The 23,588-nt window shown below is 43.9% G+C and overlaps 1 pseudogene; it reads right to left on the bottom strand.

Annotated features, from left to right (window-relative positions):
- LOC107290016 overlaps positions 1-23,588 on the bottom strand; it is a 38,042-nt pseudogene that overhangs the window by 12,067 nt on the left and 2,387 nt on the right.

The raw sequence follows: 23,588 nt of genomic DNA, 5'->3' as shown, positions 1-23,588 counted from the left end.
CCTTAATGTGATGCTCACCCACTCTCTTAACTGTAATAATAATAATAGAGTTGGAAGGGACCTTGGAGGTCTTCTAGTCCAACCCCCTGCTCAGACAGGAAACCCTATCTATACTGCACCTATACTGCACTAAAGATTTGCAGCTTCTATTTCCAAAATGGAAAACCAAAGTAAGTACCAGGAAAATCTATTCCCCACCACCGCCCCGAAAATAAATATAACAAGAATATCTTATAAAACCACTAAAATCAGGGAAGAAAGTGAGGAATCCTATTAGGTATTTGAACTTTAACAGCTGGGACATATTCTGATAAATCCTTCTTGATCGAAGACTCAAACTATTGGACAAATACATTTAAATTATGGTTTGAATTTCTAATTCCTACAAACAATAAATGTCTCAGGTCAGAAAACAGCAGCAATTGAGATGAAAGCTATTTCAATCGATTTCATAAGACAATAAATCAACATTAGAACTTTTAGTAAAACTTTAGACAGCAGAACCCTATTAATCATTCTGGCCCAAACCCCTTTGGGAACTTCAGAAGCCTGAATTAACAAGCCACCATCCGATACACAGAGGACGAACAGCCGAATGAATGAATGAACCACTGACAGCCTAAGATGAGCTTCTGATTCATGCAACTCCGACAAACACGTTCCCCACTTCTTAGCCTAATCCACGCTTTTCCAAAGACGGACAAATGAAGATAAATATGGACTCCAACTCCCAGGCTTGAAAGAGGTTTGGGAAACACCGGTCCATTCGGGCACCGGGTGCGAATGCTGCTTCTCAGCCCCACTTGCGCCTCCCTCTTTCTACGGCAGAGCCCCTTTGAGGTCGTGGGGAGAGGCGGGGGAAGCAGCACCCCAGTCCCGGTCTTCCCACTCGGGGCCCCGGACTTGCACCCAAAGCCGGCAGGGGGACATCCGGCCTGCCTCCCCCTCCCCCCCATGCAGAGGCTCCCCCAGGAAAAACGGGGAAACGGCCCCTCCCTTCGGGCGATCCCCCTTTCTCTCCTTTGCTCCCCTCGGCCCCTTGCCTGGTCCCTGCATGGAAAAGGGCGGCAGCGGAAGATGGGACCCCGGACTCCCACCTCGGGGGAAGACTTGGCCCGTCTCCACGCTCGCCTCCAGCGCGCGACCCCTTTGCACGGGCAGAGCCGCCATTCGTGTAAATCGGGAGTCTCGTCGGGCTCCGCCTCCCCGCAGGGATTCCCGGCAGCCTCTGCGCCTCCCGTCCACGCCCCGCCCCCCGCCTTTCAGCGGAGGGAGGGGGGAAGAGAAAGAGCAGCCTCTTCCTACGATTTCTCCGGGCATCGATGGTAGTCTGTTCTAAGCGGACGAGTCCTGCGCATGCCCAGTTCCTTCCTGAGGCTGAGAGCGCTCTCTGGTGGACTCTACGCGGAGTGTCAGGATTACCCGAAAGGGCGGGAAAGAGGATGGCGTCTGAGGCGAGGAGGAGGGCAGGGATGGTGGGTATGGGAGAAGGAAAGGACCCTCTCAAAGGCTTCGGTGTCTCCAGAGGCGGCGCCTTTTCCATCTTCCTATCCAGGCACCCTTTGTGGACATGGAGATAAAAATCTCTCTGGAGGATTTCAACTCGCTTCCCTCAAGAACACTCGACCTGAAGGCTCCCCAGAGATTGGCCTCAAAATGGGCCGAAATCCTCTCAGAAACTGATGGGCGGTCAGAAGACGNGAGAACATCTATCTGACCTTGACAAATATAAATCACCAGGACCCGACAGATTACATCCCAGAGGTCTGAAGGAGCTGGCAGATATTATCTCAGAACCATTGCACCATATGTTTAAAAAATCCTGCAGCACGGGATGTACCTGAGGATTGGAAAAGGGCTGATATGGTTCCCATCTTCAAGAAAGGAAAAAAAACCAGACGCAGGAAACCAATCAGTCTAACATCATCACTCTTCAGTATCTTCATAAATGACTTAAATGAGGGAATAGAAGGGGAACTCATCAAATCTGCAGATGATACTAAACTGGCAGGAATACTCAACACCACAGAAGACAAGTTGAAGATTCAAAAAGTTCTTGACAAACTTGAACAATGGGCCCTATCCAACAAAATAAGTTTTAATGTGGAGAAAAGCAAAGTTTTACATTTAGGCAGGAAAAATGAGAGATATAAATACAGATTAGGTGAGACCTGGCTCAAAAATAGTAACTGTCAGACGGACCTTAGAGCCCTAGTAGACGATCACTTGACTATGAGCTAGTAATGTGCAGCAGCCGCCAAAAAAGGTAACACAATCATAGGTTGTATAAACAGAAGCATAGAATCAAGATCACACAAAGTATTACTACCGCTTTATAAAACCCTAGTAAGGCTACACATGGAATACTGCAAAAAATTGTGGTCACCATACTACAAAAAAGATGTTGAGGCCATGGAAAAAGTTCAGAGAAGAGCAATTAAGATAATCAAAGGCCTGGAAACTAAAACATGAAGAACGGCTGCAGGATTTGGGTTTGGCTACTCTAAAGAAAAGAAGTAATAGGGGTGACATGATAGCAGTATTCCAGTATTTGAGGGGCTGCAAAAAAGAAGAGGGGGGTCGAATTATTCTCCAAAGCACCAGAGGGAAGGAGAAGAAACAATGGTTGGAAACTGATCAAGGAGAGAAGCAACCTGGAATAAAGGAGAAAGTTCCTAACAGTGAGGTCAATTAACTAGTGGAACAGCTTGCCTTCAGAAATTGTGGGCGCTCCATCACTGGAGGTTTTTAACAAGAGACTAGACAGTCACTTGTCTGAGATGGTATATGTTCTCCTGCTTGAGTGGGGGGCTGGATGACAAGATCTCCAAAGTCCCTTCCAGCTACTGTCCTGTCCTGTCCTATCCTGTCCTATCTTACCACAGGTTAGCAGCTATTTCTGTCTTGCTTGATCTACTGTTTCCCCCCCAAAATAAGACCTACCCCAAACAGAAGAACTTAGGTTCCTTTTTAGTGTTGGGTCTAATATAAGCCCTACCCAAAAATAAGCCCTACTTAAGAGATTGCATGGTTGCCGGCTGCCCATTCCATCACACCATCTGGTTGCTAGACATGAGGCAGTGGGGGAGAGCTGCCTCATGTGTCAAGTCTGCTAACATTGGATGTTATTGCTCGACATATGTGAAGAAGCAAACATATCTTATTTAGCCTACATATCGTTTCAAGAGCAAAAGCAGGCATTGCGGGCCATATGAGGGGGGAGGAATGCCTGTGAATAATAATATTATCTTAGCATAGCACAGCCCAGGTCAAAGCAACAGCAGACTGTAATAACAGAGAATAGAGGGGGGGAAGATTCACACCTCTGTTTAATTGGAGCATATGATTGATGACTGTGAAAGGAGGGAGGGAGTTGTGCTTGTCGCGAGAGCTGGGGTGGGGTGGGTGTTTCAGTTTTTGGCTTTCCTTTGTTCGTGCCGGATTATGTAACCCATTAAAGGATTCTTTAAGATAATTAAGCCTCAAAGTTCTTTGAAAAGTTATTTCTTTCGGAACCATGACATCATGTGTCCTACAATAGCTTACCATGCCGAAGGGCCCCTGCAGCCAGACCTATCACACCCTGACACCTGTCGTGCCTCGCCTGCTCAATGGCTTCTCCCACTTTCTCCTTCTTCCTCCTCCTTTGAACAGTCCTTCGCTCCTGTTGCTGCTTTTTCAGTCCTGGATCTCGGTTTGTCCGATGTCTGTGCAGAGGGTCTTTGGAAATGAAGCCCCACAGAGATCGGGTGGGTGGCAACCATTCCCTTCGCTTTTGGACTGGCTCTAAAATTGTCTGGAAGGAGCAGCCCAAGGGCTCCATTCTGGCTTTGTAACAAGCAAGGGGATTGGAGGCACATGAATTCACGCTAGTCTGGCTTCTCAAAAAAACAAGATTTTTTACCCGCTGGCGGATTTTCGCTGCCATACTGTATAAATTTGTTTAAAGTTTACTTGATGCAGAATGCGGATCCTTCCAATTCTGCATCAACTAAAGTTTAAAGAAAGTTAAACAGTATGGCAGCAAAAATCCAGTAGCGAGGAAAAAAAACCGGTTTCACTGCAGTGCCTGCTTTTCTCCCCATGCGTTTACTTCGCTAAATCAATCACCCGGCTAAAAGTGAAGTTTAGCAGGCTGAGCACCCAGGCAGAGGCAAAGGCACAAGGGGAAGCTTCCCACAAGCATTTCTTTGCTAACCTCCTTTCCAGCTCTATCACATCTCTCCGTCTCAGTCATGTTTCTCTGCCTCCACATGCAGGGAAACAAAAGAAGTTTGTGGAACTAAAAAAGTTCAATCAGACCTTCCAATTTCTCGTGAAAAAAAAGATCTCACGAAGTTGGAAGATCTGATTGAACTTTTTTTTTTTTTAGTCCCACAAGCTTTTCTTTCTCTGCATGCTGAGAAAGAGAAATGTGACGGAGACAGCGAAACATGATGGAGCTGGAAAGGTTAGCAAAGAAATGCTTGGGAGAAGCGAGAGCAACTGGGCGGTGATGCCGGACCAGGAAGACAGTCCCCTAGCATCCCTGGGGCAAAGAACCACTGCTCCACCTAGAGGAGCATCTGCCTGGCCGCCCCCACTTTCCCCTCGCCCAAGGGCCACAAGGGCTGGATTGGCACATGAATGGCATGCACACACACCCTTCCCTGAACTCTCTCAGAACCAGTAGATGGTCCGCTCCCACGCTCCGAAGTTGGATCAATTGCCGCCTCACATTGAAGCTGTGTCTCCACCCCATGCGAAGGCAACGCCCCGCTGTTTATACTGAACATCGTCCTGCTTATGCGCGCTCACCTACTGTATGTAAAAAATTTCCCCAAAATAAGACCTAATGGATCTTTTGGTCCCCCCCCCCCCAAATTATAAGACTAGATCTTATTTTTGGAGAAATACGGAATCTATTTTTATCTCTATCTTCTCTCTTTGTCAAGGGGCTTTCCTCTCCCCTTCCCATGCATAATCCTCTAATACATGAGCTACTTTGGAGAATTCTGAACCTTGGCCACCTGCATGAAGCGCGCTTCCATGGGGGTCTCGTTCTTTTCTTGCAGTTATTTCAGCTTTGTCTCTTACCAATTCTTGGATCTCCACAAATTGCATTTTTCCCTTGTTGCAAGCTTTTTCCTTGTATACAACAAACTCTCAGTGAAGAAGAGACTGCAGCTGTTGTATACAGCACCACTGATGTAAATTTTCATTTACATTAAATGTAGACTTTTTCTTAGCCCTCATCTCACCATAGAAAGGTAAAATATGGTCCTTCTGCTTGGAAAGTCTTTTGCACATGTAATTCAGGGGCTTTTTGTCATTCTGGCTCCTTTTTGTGCGAGAGGATCTCTTCATACAGAAACTCTTTTCACACTCTAATTATCTATGTGATTATTCTATCTCATCATGACAGGACTTTGACCGAAAGAAGTTCCCTCCTTCTCCATTCACACTGGTTGACTTAGCTCTTTTTCACAATGGACTAAAGAGTTGGATTATTTTTCGTATTGCTTCTCACAGTCCAGAAGTTCCCATTCTCATTTCTGCTATAGAGGAAGAAAGATTTAAAAAGTTTTCTCTTGAAGAGATGCATCAGAGAGATGCAGCTCCTTCTGCTTGTTGTGGAAGCAATACATATTAAATGTCTGCCTGATCCCATCCCTCCTAGATCAATCATTTTCCAACTCAATACTGGAATACATTCTCATCTGAGCACCTTCTCCAAACTAAATACACTGAGGTGGAGATTGTAAATCCATTGGGGTTTTTGTAGGATTAAACATAAGTCACAGAGGATCTGATGTTACACTGTCACATCAGTTTCCTTTTTGAACATTTTTGTAATTTAGCACAATATCCCAAGAAGTTTTCCGTTTCAACATCTTCCAATTCATTATATAACTTCTACTGACCGCTATAAAAAGCTTAACTGTAAAACAATGGCTACTTAAACCATTCTATTCATAAGGTATCTTCTTTAGCATCACACTTTTTTGATAATTGATATTTAGTGATTATTTCTGCAACTCTTTTGTCAGACTGGCCAGTTTATTCCCTAGGAAAGAATGAGCCTTGATTCCATGGATGTTAGAGAAAAGGTACTTTTACTAGAGATACCGAGTGCAGCATAAGCAAGGCAAGCTCTGAAGAAAACTGCGCAAAAACCATATATTGAAAGCAATCTCCAATGTCCAAACCCCTTCCCCTGGATAGATCAGTCCAATCCAATCCCGGTCCAATGTTGCCTCACCAGCGGATATAATTCCTTTCCCAGGGCTGGTGTCCTTGAGGGCAGGAAGATGGCTCAGTTTGGCACCACTGGCTCCTGTTCATGTCAATACTCCCCAAATTCTTACAACAATCCGCTTCCAGTGCTCTTCCCCTGCCAAATGTCCCCTTCCTCCTAGTTATGGCAGTTGCTAGCGAGCTTCAAAGAAAGCAAAGACAGGCATCTGACATCTTTCGTGATTTATGCCTTTCCCATAGTATGCCTGGAATGACATTTTGCTAGCTCACCTCGATGCTTGCTCTCAAAAATTAAACTTTTATAAAGTTTCATTGGGGATTTGGGCTTTCTTTATTATGATCCAATTGGAAATGGGATAAACATGAAGAAAAAAAAATGTTCTCTTTTTTTAAATAAAATGGCATTGGTGGCCTTCAAATGACAGTAGCTAGAAAAATCCACTGTTCATCATTAAAACACCACATGCGTAGCATATGGTTTCCATTAGTAAATTCATCACTCTGGGGCTTCCAATTGTGAAGGTCAGAGTCAAAAAATTCAGTAGATGTAATTAGGAAATGCATATATTTCAACAACTAAACCTAACAGTTAAACAGATTATCACCCAAATGTATCTGTATATGGAACATTCGCCCATTGGTCCTCTTGAAGATGTTTCCACATGTCACAGATTTATAGGGCTTTTACACTGTGTGGTCCTTTTATGAAGGTTAAGATAACTATTCGTAATAAAACCTTTTCCACACACCATACATTTATACGGCTTCTCCCCTGTGTGGATCCTTTTATGGGTGTTAAGATAACTATTCCTAGAAAAACATTTTCCACATTCAATGCATTTATAAGGCTTCTCCCCTGTGTGAGTCTTTTTATGGCGGGTAAGACTACTAGAGGTAGAAAAGCATTTTCCACACTCTATGCATTTATATGGCTTCTCCCCGGTATGTGTCCTACTATGGCAAATAAGATTGCTGTTTCGAATAAAGCTCTTTCCACACTTCATGCATTTATGTGGCTTCTCCCCTGTATGGGTCATTTTATGTTTCTTAAGATAATTGTTCGTAAAAAAACTCTTTCCACATTCCATGCATTTATAGAGCTTCTCCCCTGTGTGGGTCCTTTTATGGATATTAAAGTAACTGTTTGTAGAAAAACTCTTTCCACACTTCATGCATTTATGTGGCTTCTCCCCTGTATGGGTCATTTTATGTTTCTTAAGATAATAGTTTGTAAAAAAACTCTTTCCACATTCCATGCATTTATAGAGCTTCTCCCCTGTGTGGGTCCTTTTATGGGTGTTAAAGTAACTGTTTCTAGAAAAAGTCTTTCCACATTCCATGCATTTATAAGGCTTCTCCCCTGTGTGGGTTTTTTTATGGAAGTAAAGAGACGTATTTGTAATAAAAGCCTTACCACACTCCATGCATTTATATGGCTTCTCCCCTGTATGTGTCCTATTATGGTATATAAGATCGCTGTTTCGAATAAAGCTCTTTCCACACTTCATGCATTTATGTGGCTTCTCCCCTGTATGTGTCCTACTATGGTAAATAAGTTGAGAGTTCTTAACAAAGCTCTTTCCACACTCCAGGCATGTATATGGCTTTTCCCCTGCGTGGATCCTTTTATGGAAAATAAGGTCAGTGCTCCTGGCGAAGCTCTTTCCACACTCCATACATTTATAGGGCTTCTCACCTGTATGGATCCGATAATGCAAAGTAAGAGAAGTACTACGGGTGAAGCTCTTTCCACACTTTAGGCATTTATAGGGCTTCTCTCCTGTATGGATCCAATGATGCAAAGTAAGATCAGTACTACGGCTGAAGCTCTTTCCACACTCCATGCATTTATAGGGCTTCTCTCCTGTGTGGATCCTTTCATGGGAAGTAAGATTGCTGCTCTGAGTAAAGCTCTTTCCACACTGAATGCATTTATAGGGCTTCTCTCCTGTGTGGGTCCTTGTATGTGAACTAAGATGAGTTGTATGAATAAAGGTCTTTCCACACTCCATACATTTATAAGGCCTTTTCCCTGTGTGGATTGTTTCATGTACAGAAAGATTTCTGAGTGAGCTCAAGCACTTTCCACACTCTGTGCATTTGTAGGGCTTCTCTCTTGTGTGGATCCTTTTATGAGAAGTAAGTTCTCTACTGTTCGTAAAGCTGTTTCCACACTCCATGCATTTATAAGGCTTTTCCCCTGTATGGATCATTTGATGACATGTAAGATGACTGTTACTAGTAAAGCTCTTCCCACACTCCTTGCATTTATATGTTTTCTCTGCTTTGTGGATCTTTTTATGGTAGATAAGTTGATGGTTCTTAATAAAGCTCTTTCCACATTCCATGCACTTATAAGGCTTCTCTTCTGCCTGGGTTCTTTTTTGAGATGTATGGAACAAGGTCCATTTGTAATTTTTTCCATTGTCTCTAGATATATAATCTTCTCCTTTGGTTTGGGTTTGATTGTGTTCATTTACATCAAAGTTGTCTTTGAATGGTTTTATACATTTTCCAATATATTTGTTCTTTATTTTTCCTTGTTGGGCCACAGATGCTTTCATTGGTGCATGAATGGAAGATGAACTTTCCTGATTCCAATTATTTGACTGGTTTCTCGCATGGCTTTCTACTTCCATTAGAATTGTAGGGTTCTTTGTACTGTATCCACAACTGATCACTTGGAATAGTTTTCCGGAATCTTCATTTTCCTCCCCATTATTACCTTCAAAAAGAAAAGAAGATTGAAAATTTTGAACATGAATCTAGGGTTGTATGGCAAGGGGAAAGCCGTAAATTAAATATCAAATTCTCCATGGTTCGAAGGAAAAGGGAAGATTTGGTTTGCCTGATTTCAAATTGGACTTTGTAGTCTGCTGTGTGGTTTGGATAAGAAATGGGAGTTCTTCAGAAATAAGAGAATTTTAGAACTAGAAAGGCTTTGTAAAGGTTTGGATGTCATGCATATTTGTGGTACGATAAATTTAGGATCAAACTAGATTTGAAAACTGTAATGTTATAAATGCCACACTGAGTACTTTGTTGAAGCACATTTGGCAGCATTTATAGCCTTGAGACTTTTTTAGTATGATGTGACAAGCTTTGCACACCTGGCCTTTTGCAATAACATGTGAAATTAATGCCTCCTATTTCTCTTGATCATTGCTGACATGCTTCTACACCTAAATTGGAGTCCACCTGTGGTAAATTAAATTGACAGGATATGATTTGGAAAGGCACACAGCTCTCTATAGAAGGCCTCACTGCTGACAATGCACATTGTAGCAGAGTAAAAGTCATGAGGTCAAAGGAACTGCCTGCGGAGCTCAGAGACAAGATTTATGGGAAAGGCTACAATAAAATTTCTGCTGCACTGAAGGTTCCTACTATAAGTGGCCTCCATAATTCTCAAATGGAAGAAGTTTGGCACAACCAGAACTCTTCCAAGACCTGGTTAGCAGGTCAAACTGAGCAATCGGGAGAGAAGGGCCTTAGTAAGACAGGTGACCAAGAACTCGATGGGCACTCTGAATGAGCTCCAGAGATCCTGTGTGGAGATGGGACAGAATTCCAGAAGGACAACCATCATTGCAGCCCTTCATTGATCTGGGCTTTATCGCAGAGTGGCTAGACGGAAACCTCTCCTCAGTGCAAAACACATGAAAGCCTGCTTGGAGTTTGCAAAAAAGCACTTCAAGGACTCTCTGACTGTGAGGGACAAGATTCTGTGGTCTGATGAAACCAAGATTGAACTGTTTGGCCACGACTGTAAACGTTATGTCTGGAGGAAACCAGGCACTGCTTATCGCCTGCCCAATACCATCCGAACAGCAAAGCATGGTGGTGCAGCATCATGCTGTATGGATGTTTTTCAGCAGCAGGGACTGGTGCTGATCAAAGTTGATGGAAAGCTGAATAGAACCAGATATAGGGATATCATCAAAGAAAACCTGTTTCGCTGGCCTGAAGGGATTGTTTTCCACCTTTCCTGCCGCTTCATCGGCAGCTGACACTGCCCTCCTGAGAGGCGGCGTGGCAATTGAACGGCGGCCACACTACAAATGGGGATACACTATCCCCCAAACCTCAGCCATTCTCTCCATTGTGCACTGCAGCTGATCTGAGGCAGCCAGCCAGACACTGGAGTGCTGCTGAAAACAGCAACGCAGATGCGCACAGAAACTCTGCTACCAATGCAGTGGCGGGAAAGGCGGAAGCCAATCCTGCCCACCAGATCAGCTTGGCAGGGGTGGGGTGGGAAACCGAACAGAGCCAAAAACAGCGCTCACAACCTCCAGGAGCGGCAAGGATCCACGCATGCCCTTTGCAGTTGTCTTCCAGTAACATGCAGCCTCTCATTATAAGCAATCCATCTAGCCCAGGGTCAGGTTCGCCATCACAAGTGGCTCGTCCCTCATGTGCGGCGGACCTAGAGGACAGGGATGGGCCACACCTCCCGTGACAGTCAACCTGAACCCGGGTGAGCCAGACTGCTTCAGCTGTGAGGAGCCTGGCCTAAGACTTCCATTGCCCAGGCTTCCTGAAGGTGAAGAGTTTAGCTGTCTCCAAGTAGTATAAATCCTTCCATCCCCAATCATCCAATCAGAGCTGAAGAAACTTCTTGGATAAGAAGCGAAATGTCTTCAAAGAAAAAACCAGAGGTACAGATTAGGCGAGACCTGGATCAAAAACAATAACTGTGAGAGGGGCCTCGGAGTCCTAGTGCAGAGGTGCCCAACCTTTTGGGCACCAGGGACCAGTTATGTGCAGAGAGGTTTTTCTGCGGACTGGAGGGGGTGTGGTTTTGTGTGCTGCCTGCATCCTGCGGATGGGGCTTTCCCTGTTTGTCCGGACTGGTTGCTGACATGCTGCGGCCCGGTACTAATCCACGGACCGGGAGTTGGGGACCACTGTCCTAGTGGATCAGTTGGATATGAGCCAGCAGTGTGCAGCAGCAGCCAGAAAAGCTAATACAATCCTGGGTTGAATAAACAGAGGCATAGAATCAAGATCACATGAAGTATTGGTACCACTTTATAAAATCCTAGTAAGACCACAGGTGGAATACTGCAACCAATTTCTGTCACCATACTACAAAAAAGATTGCCTTGCCTTCAGAAATTGTGGGTGCTCCATCACTGAAGTTTTTAAGAAGAGGCTAGACAGTCACTTGTCTGAAATGTTATAGGTTCTCCTGCTTGAGTGGGGGGCTGGACTATAAGACCTCCAAGGTCCCTTCCAGATTCTATTATATTCTATTCTGTTCTGTAATGTTCTGTTCTACCCTACTCTACTCTATTCACAAGGAAGTCCAGTTACCTGTTGAAAAAGTACCTATGGGACAAGTATGACCTGGATGACTGAGAATCTCCATAGACATGTAACTGTCAGTATTTTTTGTTATCAGAAAGACTCTAGGTAGACAAAGGGAAGTATAGTATTCAACAAATAAAGCGGAATTTGAATCTCACTTGCATAGAAAAGATGAATATGTAATTGCTGAAACCTCTAAATAGGCTGAGCAATGTGAAAATCAGCAGAAAAATATTCAAAAGTGCATAAATGTACCTCAAAGTTATATTGGAATTGTGGACAAGACAAAGGGTCTTTTTGTCATGCTTTAGTGGACTTGTAAAAAAGATAGAAAAGTTTGGATTCAAAGATATTCAATGATACAGAGAACTTTAAAGATTAATATCCAACTGGAATCGGAACACTTCATATTGGCACTAATGAAAAGTTCATAGAAGATTGTTTCTGACTATGACGCTCATAGTGAGAGTATTATACACGTAAAGCTGAAGGGCTCTACAATAAGTAGAATGGTGGACTGGTTGGGGAAGATAATAATAATGATGATAAAGTTGGAAGGGACCTTGGAGGTCATCTAGTCCAACTCCCTGCTCAGGCAGGAAACCCTATACTATTTCGGACAAATGGCTGTCCAGTTTCTTCTTAAAAACTTCCAGTGTTGGAGCATTCACCGCTTCTGGAGGCAAGTTGTTCCACTGGTTAATTGTTCTTAACTGTCAGGAAGTTTCTCCATAGTTCTAGGTTGCTTCTCTCCTTAATTAGTTTCCATCCGTTGCTTCTTGTCCTGCATTCAGGCGCCTTGGAAAATAACTTGACTCCCTCTTCTTTATGGCAGCCCCTGAGATATTGGAACACTGCTATCATGTCCCCCCTCTTCCTTCTCTTCATTAAACTAGACATACCCAATTCCACGTGATCTTGATTCTATCCCTCTGTTAATATAGTCTAGCACTGTGTTGGCTTTTTTGGCAGCTGCAGCACACTGCTGGCTCGTATTTAAATGATTGTCCACTAGGACTCCGAGATCCCTCTCACAGTTACTACTATTGAACAAGGTACCCCCTATACTATACCTGTACACTTGGTTTTTCTTGCCTAAATGTAGAACCTTACTTTTTTCACCATTGAATTTCATTTTGTTAGATAGCGCCCAGTGCTCAAGTCTGTCCAGATCCTCCTGTATCCTAAGCCTGTCTTCTGGAGTGTTGGCTATTCCTGCCAGCTTGGTGTCGTCTGTAAATTTGATGAGTTCCCCATCTATCCCCTCGTCCAGATCGTAGATGAAGATGTTGAAGAGCACTGGGCCCAGAACAGAGCCACTGGGCCCAGAACAGATGATAGAATTCTCAATGATGACTAAATTGACTATGATTAAGATAAGGATAGTAGCTATATTTACTAGTGACTGAAAAAAAGAAAAAATGTCATCAACTTGTGTTCCAAGATTAGAAGGGATAAATTATGTAAAGGGGGAAACAATGATGTAACTTTAGAAACAGGGGACAAATTTTAACGTCTTTATTACTTTGTCTTTTCTCTTTCTTTTCTTAATTTTATCATACTTTTTCTTATTAATCAGTTATTTTCTTTATTTATACTTCAAAGTTGTTATTGTTTTTATTCTGATAAAATTCCTTTAATAAAATAATAGAAAGAGCTAATACATCTAATTACAGAATGTCTTCCCAAACACTCAGACTGGGGAGTAGCATATTCTTACCCAAAGAGGCCACGTTCCTATGATTTTCCAGTATGACTTCCCGATGCAGTGCTTTTTGGTCAACATCCAGCTGAGACCACTCCTCCTCGGAGAAATACACAGCCACCTCCTCAAAGGACACAAGACCCTGCTGAATGAGAAGAAAACAGAAGAAAAATGAGGAGGATTTTTAAGATTTGTCCTATTATTTAAGTGATAGTGAAGTAGGGCTAAGGGGAAAAAATATTAGGGCAAAGTGGAGGGACTCAGCAGTCCAGAAATTGCTGTGTCTTGAGATAATATTCTGCCTCACTGTCCTTGACCAGTTAAGCTACATCCTGTTTTTGCTCTGCTTAGTAGCCAGTTCCCTATTTTTATCTCTGTGTCAATGTTCAACCGTCTGGTATTTTTCCATACTGCTAAGAATGCTGAGAACACGAATGTTTAGAATATTACCATATATGGGGTCCAGAGGGACCAGGAAATGCATATGTTGTATGAACTATATATGTGATCTCTGAACACCCTTCGGGGTTCAGACCCCTTGTTTTTCGAACCTGCGCATATTAAATCTTTCCTTCCTCAAAGAGCTGGCTCGAGTCCTTTCTTTCCACAACAGTTTCCTGGCACCCCAGATGGGACTTTTGGGCGAGGCGATGTTTCGCTGAGGGCGGCTTGACCCCTCGGACCCGATGGGAAGCCACTCCTGAAATATTCTCCAGGCGCCACGGGGGAATCCCCTCCGGGAGACAGTGGTGACTTCTCTGCGGAGCCGACGGAGCTGACGGTGCTAAGCTGGGGAAGTACCTATCTCACCTGAAGATAGAAGAGGGGGATTGATCGCCCCCCTGGACTCGGGACATCGTTCCTAAGGAAGTCCGTGTTAAGGTGTGCGGGAGGTTAAGTCATTTGCTGCTGCATTTCCTATAGGTGGCCGTCGAAACTACCGGCACCGTAGGTCAGTAGTGGTGGCAGTATTAGTGTCAGAATGGGGGGGAAAAGTAGTGTGCCTAGCACACCACTTCAATGTATGTTAAAAGGTTTTGATCAATATTTCAATCATACCAAATATAAAGTGCCATACCCCCCAGTCACCAAGGTTGCGCTTTTTGTGCGAAGAATGGTGGCTCCATTTAGATGTAGGGTGGCCCCCTGAGGGAACGTTCAATACTCAAGACTATTGATGATCTTACTTCGCTGATTGCAGCCAATGAAGAGAACTATCCTAATCAGTTCCAGTACATAGATCAGTGGGGGGATGCAGTAGCTGAAAGGGCAGATGATTTGTTGCAATGCCAGGCAGAGATGGTGCGCTTGTGTGTAGCTAGATCTAAAGGGAAAAAGTTGAAGGTGGTGTCAAAAAGATTTAAGGATGTGAAGATTTCAGAAACTAAGCTGTCTGACTCGAAGAAAGAGGTTCTAATAGAGGAAGAGGAAGTGGTGCTCCGACTCCCTCCGTATGTGCCACGGCCGCCTCCCTTGCCCCAGCCTCTGGCAGCACCTCCAGTGCTCCAGCCTGTGGCAGAGGCTACAGCTGTACCAGATAGCATGCAAGCAGTAGTGCGGAAAAAGAAAGGGAAAGGGGTGCCGATGGCACCCAAGGAGGAAGGAGGGAGAAAGATCTCCCTGGAGAAGAAAGTGAGGAGCTGAGTGTAGGAGGAGGTGATGAGACTGGAGCAGAAATGACAGTGGGAGTGGTGACAAGGTCTAAAGCTAAACAAGGGGAGTTGATTGCTCCTTTGAGGCAGATGGATCAGCACATAGTGAATCAGCAGGGAGAAGCGCAGATCAAATCCATTTTCCAGTATGTTCCGTTTACCATCACAGATTTGTTAAATTGGAAGCAGCATTAAGGTCCTTTAACTACTAAGCCAACGGAAATGGCAGATTTATTTCAGACCATTATGCAAACTCACAACCCGACGTGGCAGGATGTCCAGCAGTTGTTGAATACTTTGTTAACTCCTGAGGAAAAGGAAAAGTGGAGAGCAGCTGTTAGAACGTGTGTGAGAGATAGAAATCCGGCTGCGCAGGATTTGCAGGCAGTGGTTTTGGCCAAAGCCCCAGAGACAGATCCGGGATGGAATGTTCGTGGTAACAACCGTATGACATTGTTAAAGGAATATCAGAATTTAGTGGTGGAGGCATTGCGTAAAGCTGGAAAACCTCCAGTAAATATGTCTAAGCTGTCTTTAGTGACTCAGGGAGCAGATGAAAGTCCAGAAAGCTTCCTGCAGAGATTGATTGAGGCTTATGAATTGTATACTCAGATAGACCCCAGGCATGAGAATCATGTGCGGATGTTAAATGAGCGTTTTATAGCACAGAGTTATGAGGATATTAGGAGGAAGTTGCAAAGGCTTGAAGGAGCTTTAGGGAAAAATACATCTGAATTGTTGGAAGTTGCCAGGAAAGTGTTTGTGAATAGAGACAAGGTAGAGAAGAAGGAAAAGGATGCAAGGATGCATAAAAAGACGGAATTGCTGGCTGTAGCTCTGCAAGGAGGTATGTTGCTTGGACAAGACTGCCACAGGGATTTAAGAATTCACCCACCCTATTTGGTACTGCTTTAGGAAAGGATTTACAGCATTTTGTGCCCCGGCAAAGGGGGGACACGATTTTGCAATATGTGGATGATGTGTTGGTGACGGGTCAGACGGAGGATACCTGTTGGGAAAATACAGCATCTTTATTGGGCTTGTTATTAAAATGTGGTTATAGGGTGTCTCGGAAGAAGGCTCAATTGGTGAAGCAGAAAGTGCGCTATCTGGGGTATGACATTGAGCGTGGACATAGAGCCCTAGGGTGGGAAAGAAAGCAAGCGGTGTTGGCCATAGCTGAACCCACAAACCGGAGACAACTACGGGGGTTTTTGGGCTTGGCTGGCTTTTGTCGGATATGGATTCCAAATTATGCTTTGTTGGCAGCCCCTCTTTATTCAGCCACAAAGGGGGGTGAGCATGAGTTGTTTTGCTGGGAGGGGGAACAGAAAAAGGCTTTTAAGGATGTTAAGTTAGCACTCACATCTGCTCCAGCCTTAGCCTTACCAAATCTAGAAAAAGCTTTTAATTTGTATGTGGATACTAAGAACAACATAGCTTTGGGGGTATTGACTCAACAGTTAGGCCAGCAGTAGCTTATCTGTCTAAACAGTTGGATGGTGTAGCCCAAGGGTGGCCACATTGTTTGAAGGTCCTTGCTGCTATAGCAGTCCTGTTACAGGACTGTAATCAATTGACCTTCTCATGTCCTGTGAATGTGCACACACCCCATGCGGTGCAGACCATATTGGATAACAAAGGGCATTTGTGGATAAGCAATCAAAGGCTTTTCAAATATCAAGCAATGATGATTGAGAATCCACAAGTCAAACTGGTTGTCTCTAATCGACTAAATCAGGCCACCTTGTTACCAGGGGGCATTAAAGTAGAACATGATTGTTTACAAGTATTGGAAAGTGTTTACTCTAGCAGGCATGACTTGTCTGACGTCCCTCTTCAGGCAGCTCAGCTCAATTGGTATACAGATGGCTCCAGCTACATGCATGAGGGACGAAGAGTTGCAGGCTATGCTATTGTAGATGATGATGAAGTTGTGGAGAGTGGGCCGTTGGGCTCCGAACACAGTGCACTTTTAAACGCACTTAGTGTATGCCTTATTATTTGTGTTATTAATGCTATACTTATATAGGCTATTCTGCACATATCCAGAGCTACTCTGCTGGAACCTTACCGGTAATAGGTTCCTCAACGCACAGTAGCGAAGACCCCTGCTAAGCCACATCGGAAGCTGGCTTTCTACGCACGGGAGAAGAAAGGATGAAGATTCTTGTTTTCTTTTGCTTGCTTCTTTCATTTGTAATGGGTAATCATGTATGTGTTTTCAATTCAGGTCAGTGGAGCAAGCCGGAGGAAGCTCCCCAAGTGATACTATCCTATCTGATTGGAACAGGTGAATGTGATGGTAACCCCCCTCTTGCTTTTACCCCAGAGTGTTGGAATGGCATTTTGCCTCATCCCTGTCAGTATCCACAAGTTTTTGATAGGATTGCGAAGGAGGCATGTCTCACTAGGCAGCCTACCAATTCTGAAGCATGTCCATTTGTGGGATACATTATGAGAAAGGGAATGTGTGCAAAGGCCCCCTATAAAGGAGCCCTTCCTCCCATAACTTTGGACTGTGGGCCTCCTTTGTTCTGGGGTTGGGAACAAGTCACCCTAGTCTCGCAGTTAAAACCCGGATGGAAGGGGACTTGTATTGTGCGTGTGAATCCAGTAGAATTTGGGGTTACGATCAGGAAACCACCAAGAACAAAACCTACAAGAAGGAGGGCTAGAAGGTCCTACCCAGACAAAGGGATGCCTCACCCTTTAACTTCACGAATGCAATATAATCTCTGAGTACAGTTGGCTAAGGCTGCTAATGTTGCAGATTTTTGCCTTGCCGAAGCATATGACATGGAAAACTTAATTTCTACTTGCCTGATACCTGTGTGTGTCCCAGCCTCTGCGATGAAGGCCTACTCATATACTGGTCGACTACACCGTATACAAGAAGATCAGATAAAGTATGACTCACTGTCTGCTTGGGGGCATTTATTTATTTATTTATTTATTTAATTAATTTTTATCCCGCCCTTCTCCTTACGGACTCAGGGCGCCTAACAGCCTTATAAAACAGATACAACGATAAAAATACCCAATTTAAAACCTAATTAAAATGAAATATTTGCTTTGGCCAATATCAATTAAAATTACTCTTAAAACCCCACTAAAAATTTCCTAGGCCAATCCCGCTTGTTGGAAGAGCCATGTCTTAAGGGCGCGGTGGAAGGAGGGGAGATCCGGGATCACCCAGATCTCTGGGGGCAGTTCGTTCCAGAGGGTGGGAGCTCCCACCGAGAAGGCCCTCCCCCTGGAGGTCGCCAGCCGGCACTGTCTGGCTGACGGCACCCTGAGGAGACCCACTCTGTGGGAGCGTACCGGCCGATGGGAGGTAATCTGCGGCATACCTCTTATCAATTGCCACTTGATGCCCTTGTGTTACATACCCCTATTGTAGCTGTTCCTGAAGGTGTTGCTTGTGCTAAAATCACTGGCTGTGAGCAATCTACAGCAAAACCTAAGCCCCTTTGTATTAACATGAGCCAAGACAAGCTGAATTGTTCATCCTTCCTGTCAGTGGCCTCTAATTATGGTCACGTATGGTTGCCAAAAGGATGGTTCTTCACATGTGGAAAGGAAACATTCAATTATATCCCTGCTAACCTGAGCACTGCATACTGTTGTTTGAGTAGACTGACTGCATTCTTACCAAGTAGGTCAGCCTTTACTGTTTCCAAAACCACTCGCTATAGGAGAGCTGACACTTTGAGTGAAGACTGTGACTCCACCCGCACCCTACTGAATCCAGCCGAATACCATGCATTGGCCATTTCATTGGTGGGAGTTCCTGCTTTAGCTTTGCGAGCCCATATCAACATAAACTCTGTTGCTTGCAGTCTGGCTAAGACAATTAATGCTACTTCGGTGGCTCTGTCAGCCATTAACCAAGAACTTATAGAACTACGTAAAGCTATTTTGCAAAACAGGGCTGCCATAGACTATCTTTTACTCCGCCAACATCTAGGTTGTGACTCTTTAGAAGGAATGTGCTGTTTCAATCTCACAGATCAATCAGAGGTAGTAAAAAAAACAAATCAAGGTACTTCATAAATTGGCCTCGGATCTGCAAATTGATACCTTAGGCAGTTGGTGGAGCAACTTATGGTCCTGGCTCCCGATGGGTCTTATTGGTACTATTATTCAGTATATAGTAATCCTTATTGCTGTGCTAATTAGTGGCTGTTGTCTGGTTCAGTGTCTGTTTTCATTGGTAAACAATATATCTTTGCCAAAGAAGATGTCTGTGTTGGCTGAACGGAAAGCAACTGCCCAGGTCATGGCTATGTGGGACTATGAGAACATAAAAACAGCAGATCCTAGTGTCACTGGTTGAGAGTAATCGTCATAAAGTGAGATTATTCTCAAAAGGGGGGGAGTGAAGTAGGGCTAAGGGGAAAAATATTAGGGCAAAGTGGAGGGACTCAGCATTCCAGAAATTGCTGTGTCTTGAGATAATATTCTGCCTCACTGTCCTTGACCAGTTAAGCTACATCCTGTTTTTGCTCTGCTTAGTAGCCAATTCCCTATTTTTATCTCTGTGTCAATGTTCAACCGTCTGGTATTTTTCCATACTGCTAAGAATGCTGAGAACACGAATGTTTAGAATATTACCATATATGGGGTCCAGAGGGACCAGGAAATGCATACGTTGTATGAACTATATATGTGATCTCTGAACACCCTTCGGGGTTCAGACCCCTTGCTTTCTGAACCTGCGCATATTAAATCTTTCCTTCCTCAAAGAGCTGGCTCGAGTCCTTTCTTTCCACAACAATTCCAAGCAAAGATATACATTTCAGGCCATTTAGTGAAATTAATCACACTTTTCGTCTGGGTCTACCTCTCTGTCCCCTTCCATTAGCAAGACTTTCAGCTCTGGAGAGAATCAACTGGAATGGGCCTTGGAAACCCCACCCATCACTCACTCCAATCAACCCAATATTTGCAGGTGAAAATGCAGTTGGTGGTAGTTCTTTCTACCAATTCAGTAAAAGGCTTCTGGTGTCCCCAGAGCAAACAATTTTATCCATGCTCAAAACCGTCATTAAAGTTGTTTGAGAGGCACCCAGGCATTTACATGGGTGTCATCAATAGACAAAGACACACAAGCCCTGTGTCAAAGCAATAATATCCTATCCGCTGCTCCTCAGATTACAAGGAATCCACTGCTTGTACCCCAACCCAATGGCTGAAGAAGAGAAACCTTCCTGGAAAGAGCATTTCTCATCCTTCCCAAAGCTGGATTGTTTGGCCCCAAATTCCAGGCATAAATCGGAGTATTAGAAACTCCTTTAAAGGCTGAAGGGCCTTGATCTGCCCACCCTCTTTGGATTTTAACAGTCTGCTTCATCTTTTAACCTGGTGCCATTATTTTTCTTATCACTAAACAAGGCGTTTTAGAAGGTGTAAGGTGCCAATGTGATTCTTTCCGTTATTATTGCACTATTCCGTGCCAAAGAATTACTAATAGGATTACTATTTAGAAAATGCTAACATTGAGAACATTTTATCTTTTATTATACCTCTCTTACTTGAGTTGGAACTTCAAACACTCTTTCAGCACCACCATAGAAAGGAGTCAGATTTGTTCTATTTTTCCCTGTGAGGAAGACAGAATTTTTAAATGGATAATTAATAAAAGGGCAGGAGGCATTCTACAGAAGAGGAGAGAGAGAAGGTAAGACATCTGGGACCTCTCTTGGGAATGGGTGGATTTTTGATTACCAACTGAGATGTCCTCACTTGTGGATTCCTGATAGATCCTCCTGGAAAACAGCTCCGGAGGAGAATTTGATAGATTCCCGATTCTCATAGGATCTCTGGTCTGCAGAGGGAAAAACTTGAATAAGACATCACACAACATGAAGTGGATTCTTGTTCTCTAAAAACAACTTCAATGCCCCAATATTAATCAATGAGCCTAGAATGTAAGAAAGAAACAGCTGTCTCCAGTTTGTCTTCTAGAATGGATAATGGAACAATGTCCTGCAAGAACTAGTGAAGCATCGCCACATATTATGAAGAGCAGAGAAGTAGGGAAGGGAGGGGTGAAAAATTCAAACACATTCTTTATTCCCTTCTGGACTTCCAAGGTGAAGGTCTCTCACCTCTACTTCGACTTGCTCCTTCTGCTCCTCTGCCTGACTCATGAGGAAGCCTTCTGCCAGGGCCACCGCTTGGGAGCTGGTCTCTGCTCCACACTCCTGCAACCAGTTTGCCATCAGAGGGGGCAGAAGGGCCAGCAGCTGCTCCAGAACTACTAGGTCCAACATCTGGGCTTTGGTGTGCTTTTCTGGTCTCAGCCATTGACTATAAAAGTTGTGGAGTCGGCTGCAAAGTCCTCGGGGACCGTCAATCTCCTCATATTGGATGTTTCTGAAGTTGCAGGGCTGAATCTCTGAACGGATGATGGTTTTCTCCTCCAGGAACCTCTGCTCAGNGATTATTCCGGATCTCCTTACTTTCCGCCGCGCCCTCAAGACATGGCTTTTCCAACAAGCGGGCCTGGCCTAGGGAGGATTTTTAAATTGGGTTTTTTAGAAATTTTAATTATCACAACACTAAAATTTTGGTTTTAATTTGGTTTTATTCGGTGGGGTGTGTGGGTCTTTCTTTGTTTTAATAATGTTGTGAGCCGCCGTGAGTCCTTCGGGAGAAGGGCGGGATACAAATTGGAATAATAAATAAAATAAATAAATTTACATGGGTGTCATCAATAGACAAAGACACACAAGCCCTGTGTCAAAGCAATAATATCCTATCCGCTGCTCCTCAGGATTACAAGGAATCCACTGCTTGTACCCCAACCCAATGGCTGAAGAAGAGAAACCTACCTGGGAAGAGCATTTCTCATCCTTTCCAAAGCTGGATTGTTTGGCCCCAAATGCCAGGCACAAATTGGAGTATTAGAAATTCCTCTAAAGGATGAAGGGCCTTGATCTGCCCACCCTCTTTGGATTATAACAGCCTGCTTCATCTTTTAACCTCGTGCCATTATTTTTCTTATCACTAAACAAGGCGTTTTAGAAGGTGTAAGGTGCCAATGTGATTCTTTCCGTTATTATTGCACTATTCCGTGCCAAAGAATTACTAATAGGATTACTATTTAGAAAATGCTAACATTGAGAACATTTTATCTTTTATTATACCTCTCTTACTTGAGTTGGAACTTCAACCACTCTTTCAGCACCACCATAGAAAGGAGTCAAATTTGTTCTATTTTTCCCTGTGAGGGAGATAGAATTTTTAAATGGATAATTAATAAAAGGGCAGGAGGCATTCTACAGAAGAGAAGAGAGAGAAGGTAAGACATCTGGGACCTCTCTTGGGAATGGGTGGATTTTTGATTACCAACTGAGATGTCCTGACTTGTGGATTCCTGATAGATCCTCCTGGAAAACAGCTCCTGAGGAGAATTTGATGGATTCCCGATTCTCATAGGATCTCTGGTCTGCAGAGGGAAAGAGTTGAATAAGACATCACACAACATGAAGTGGATTCTTGTTCTCTAAAAACAATTTCAATGCCCCAATATTAATCAATGAGGCTAGAATGTAAGAAAGGAACAGCTGTCTCCAGTTTGTCTTCTAGAATGGATAATGGAACAATGTCCTGCAAGAACTAGTGAAGCATCGCCACATATTATGAAGAACAGAGAAGTAGGGAAGGGAGGGGTGAAAAATTCAAACACATTTTTTATTCCCTTCTGGACTTCCAAGGTGAAGGACTCTCACCTCTACTTCGACTTGCTCCTTCTGCTCCTCTGCCTGACTCATGAGGAAGCCTTCCGCCAGGGCCACCGCTTGGGAGCTGGTCTCTGCTCCACACTCCCGCAACCAGTTTGCCATCAGAGGGGGCAGAAGGGCCAGCAGCTGCTCCAGAATTACTAGGTCCAACATCTGGGCTTTGGTGTGCTTTTCTGGTCTCAGCCATTGACTATAAAAGTTGTGGAGTCGGCTGCAAAGTCCTCGGGGACCATCAATCTCCTCATATTGGATGTTTCTGAAGTTCCAGGGCTGAATCTCTGAACGAATGATGGTTTTCTCCTCCAGGAACCTCTGCTCAGTTTTGGTCCAGATCTTCCCACAGCTGCCAGGCTCAACAGCAGAGGGGCCTTTTCCAGTTCCCCCACTTGCTAACCGTTGTTTCTGCATTCTTTGTCTGTCCTGGAAGGAAATTCCAGATAGGTCAGAGGAATCTTGTGGATCTCCAAACACCTTTCAATTCATAGGACTATTCCGGTAGCTGCAGGACTGACCAAAGGCTGTCCAAGCTCTTCGCCCAAGAGTTAACTTTTTGTTGTTAGGAACGTTGTTGACATTACTCTAGTTTCTGCATCTGAGATGGAATAGAAAATAAATTCAAAGAATGAGAAGGTGGTGGACAACAGTCCTCCTCCTGAAAGGGAAGCTGGTAAAAGATTGCATAGGTATTCAGCAGATGGATCCTCTGGGTATTTCTCTTTTTGTCTGTCCATCAAGTGTGGTGTCAAATATGGTCCTAGATTACATCAAGACATGGAATATTTTATATTGGATTATAAAAGAAATGTTTTATATTTGGTGGATTTTCAATATTTTTTCCCTGAAGGGCAAGTTAGTTCCCTTTCACATTTAAGATCATATATACCCTACAATTAGGGATCATACAAGATGCTAGAACTCAAAGTGCTTAAG

Source organism: Protobothrops mucrosquamatus, unplaced genomic scaffold (assembly GCF_001527695.2).
Source record: "Protobothrops mucrosquamatus isolate PMUCROS unplaced genomic scaffold, P.Mucros_1.0 scaffold_142, whole genome shotgun sequence".
In the NCBI taxonomy this organism is placed as follows: Eukaryota; Metazoa; Chordata; class Lepidosauria; order Squamata; family Viperidae; genus Protobothrops; species Protobothrops mucrosquamatus.
The sequence above is the reverse complement of the archived record's forward strand: the minus strand, read 5'-3'. Positions and strand labels throughout refer to the sequence as shown.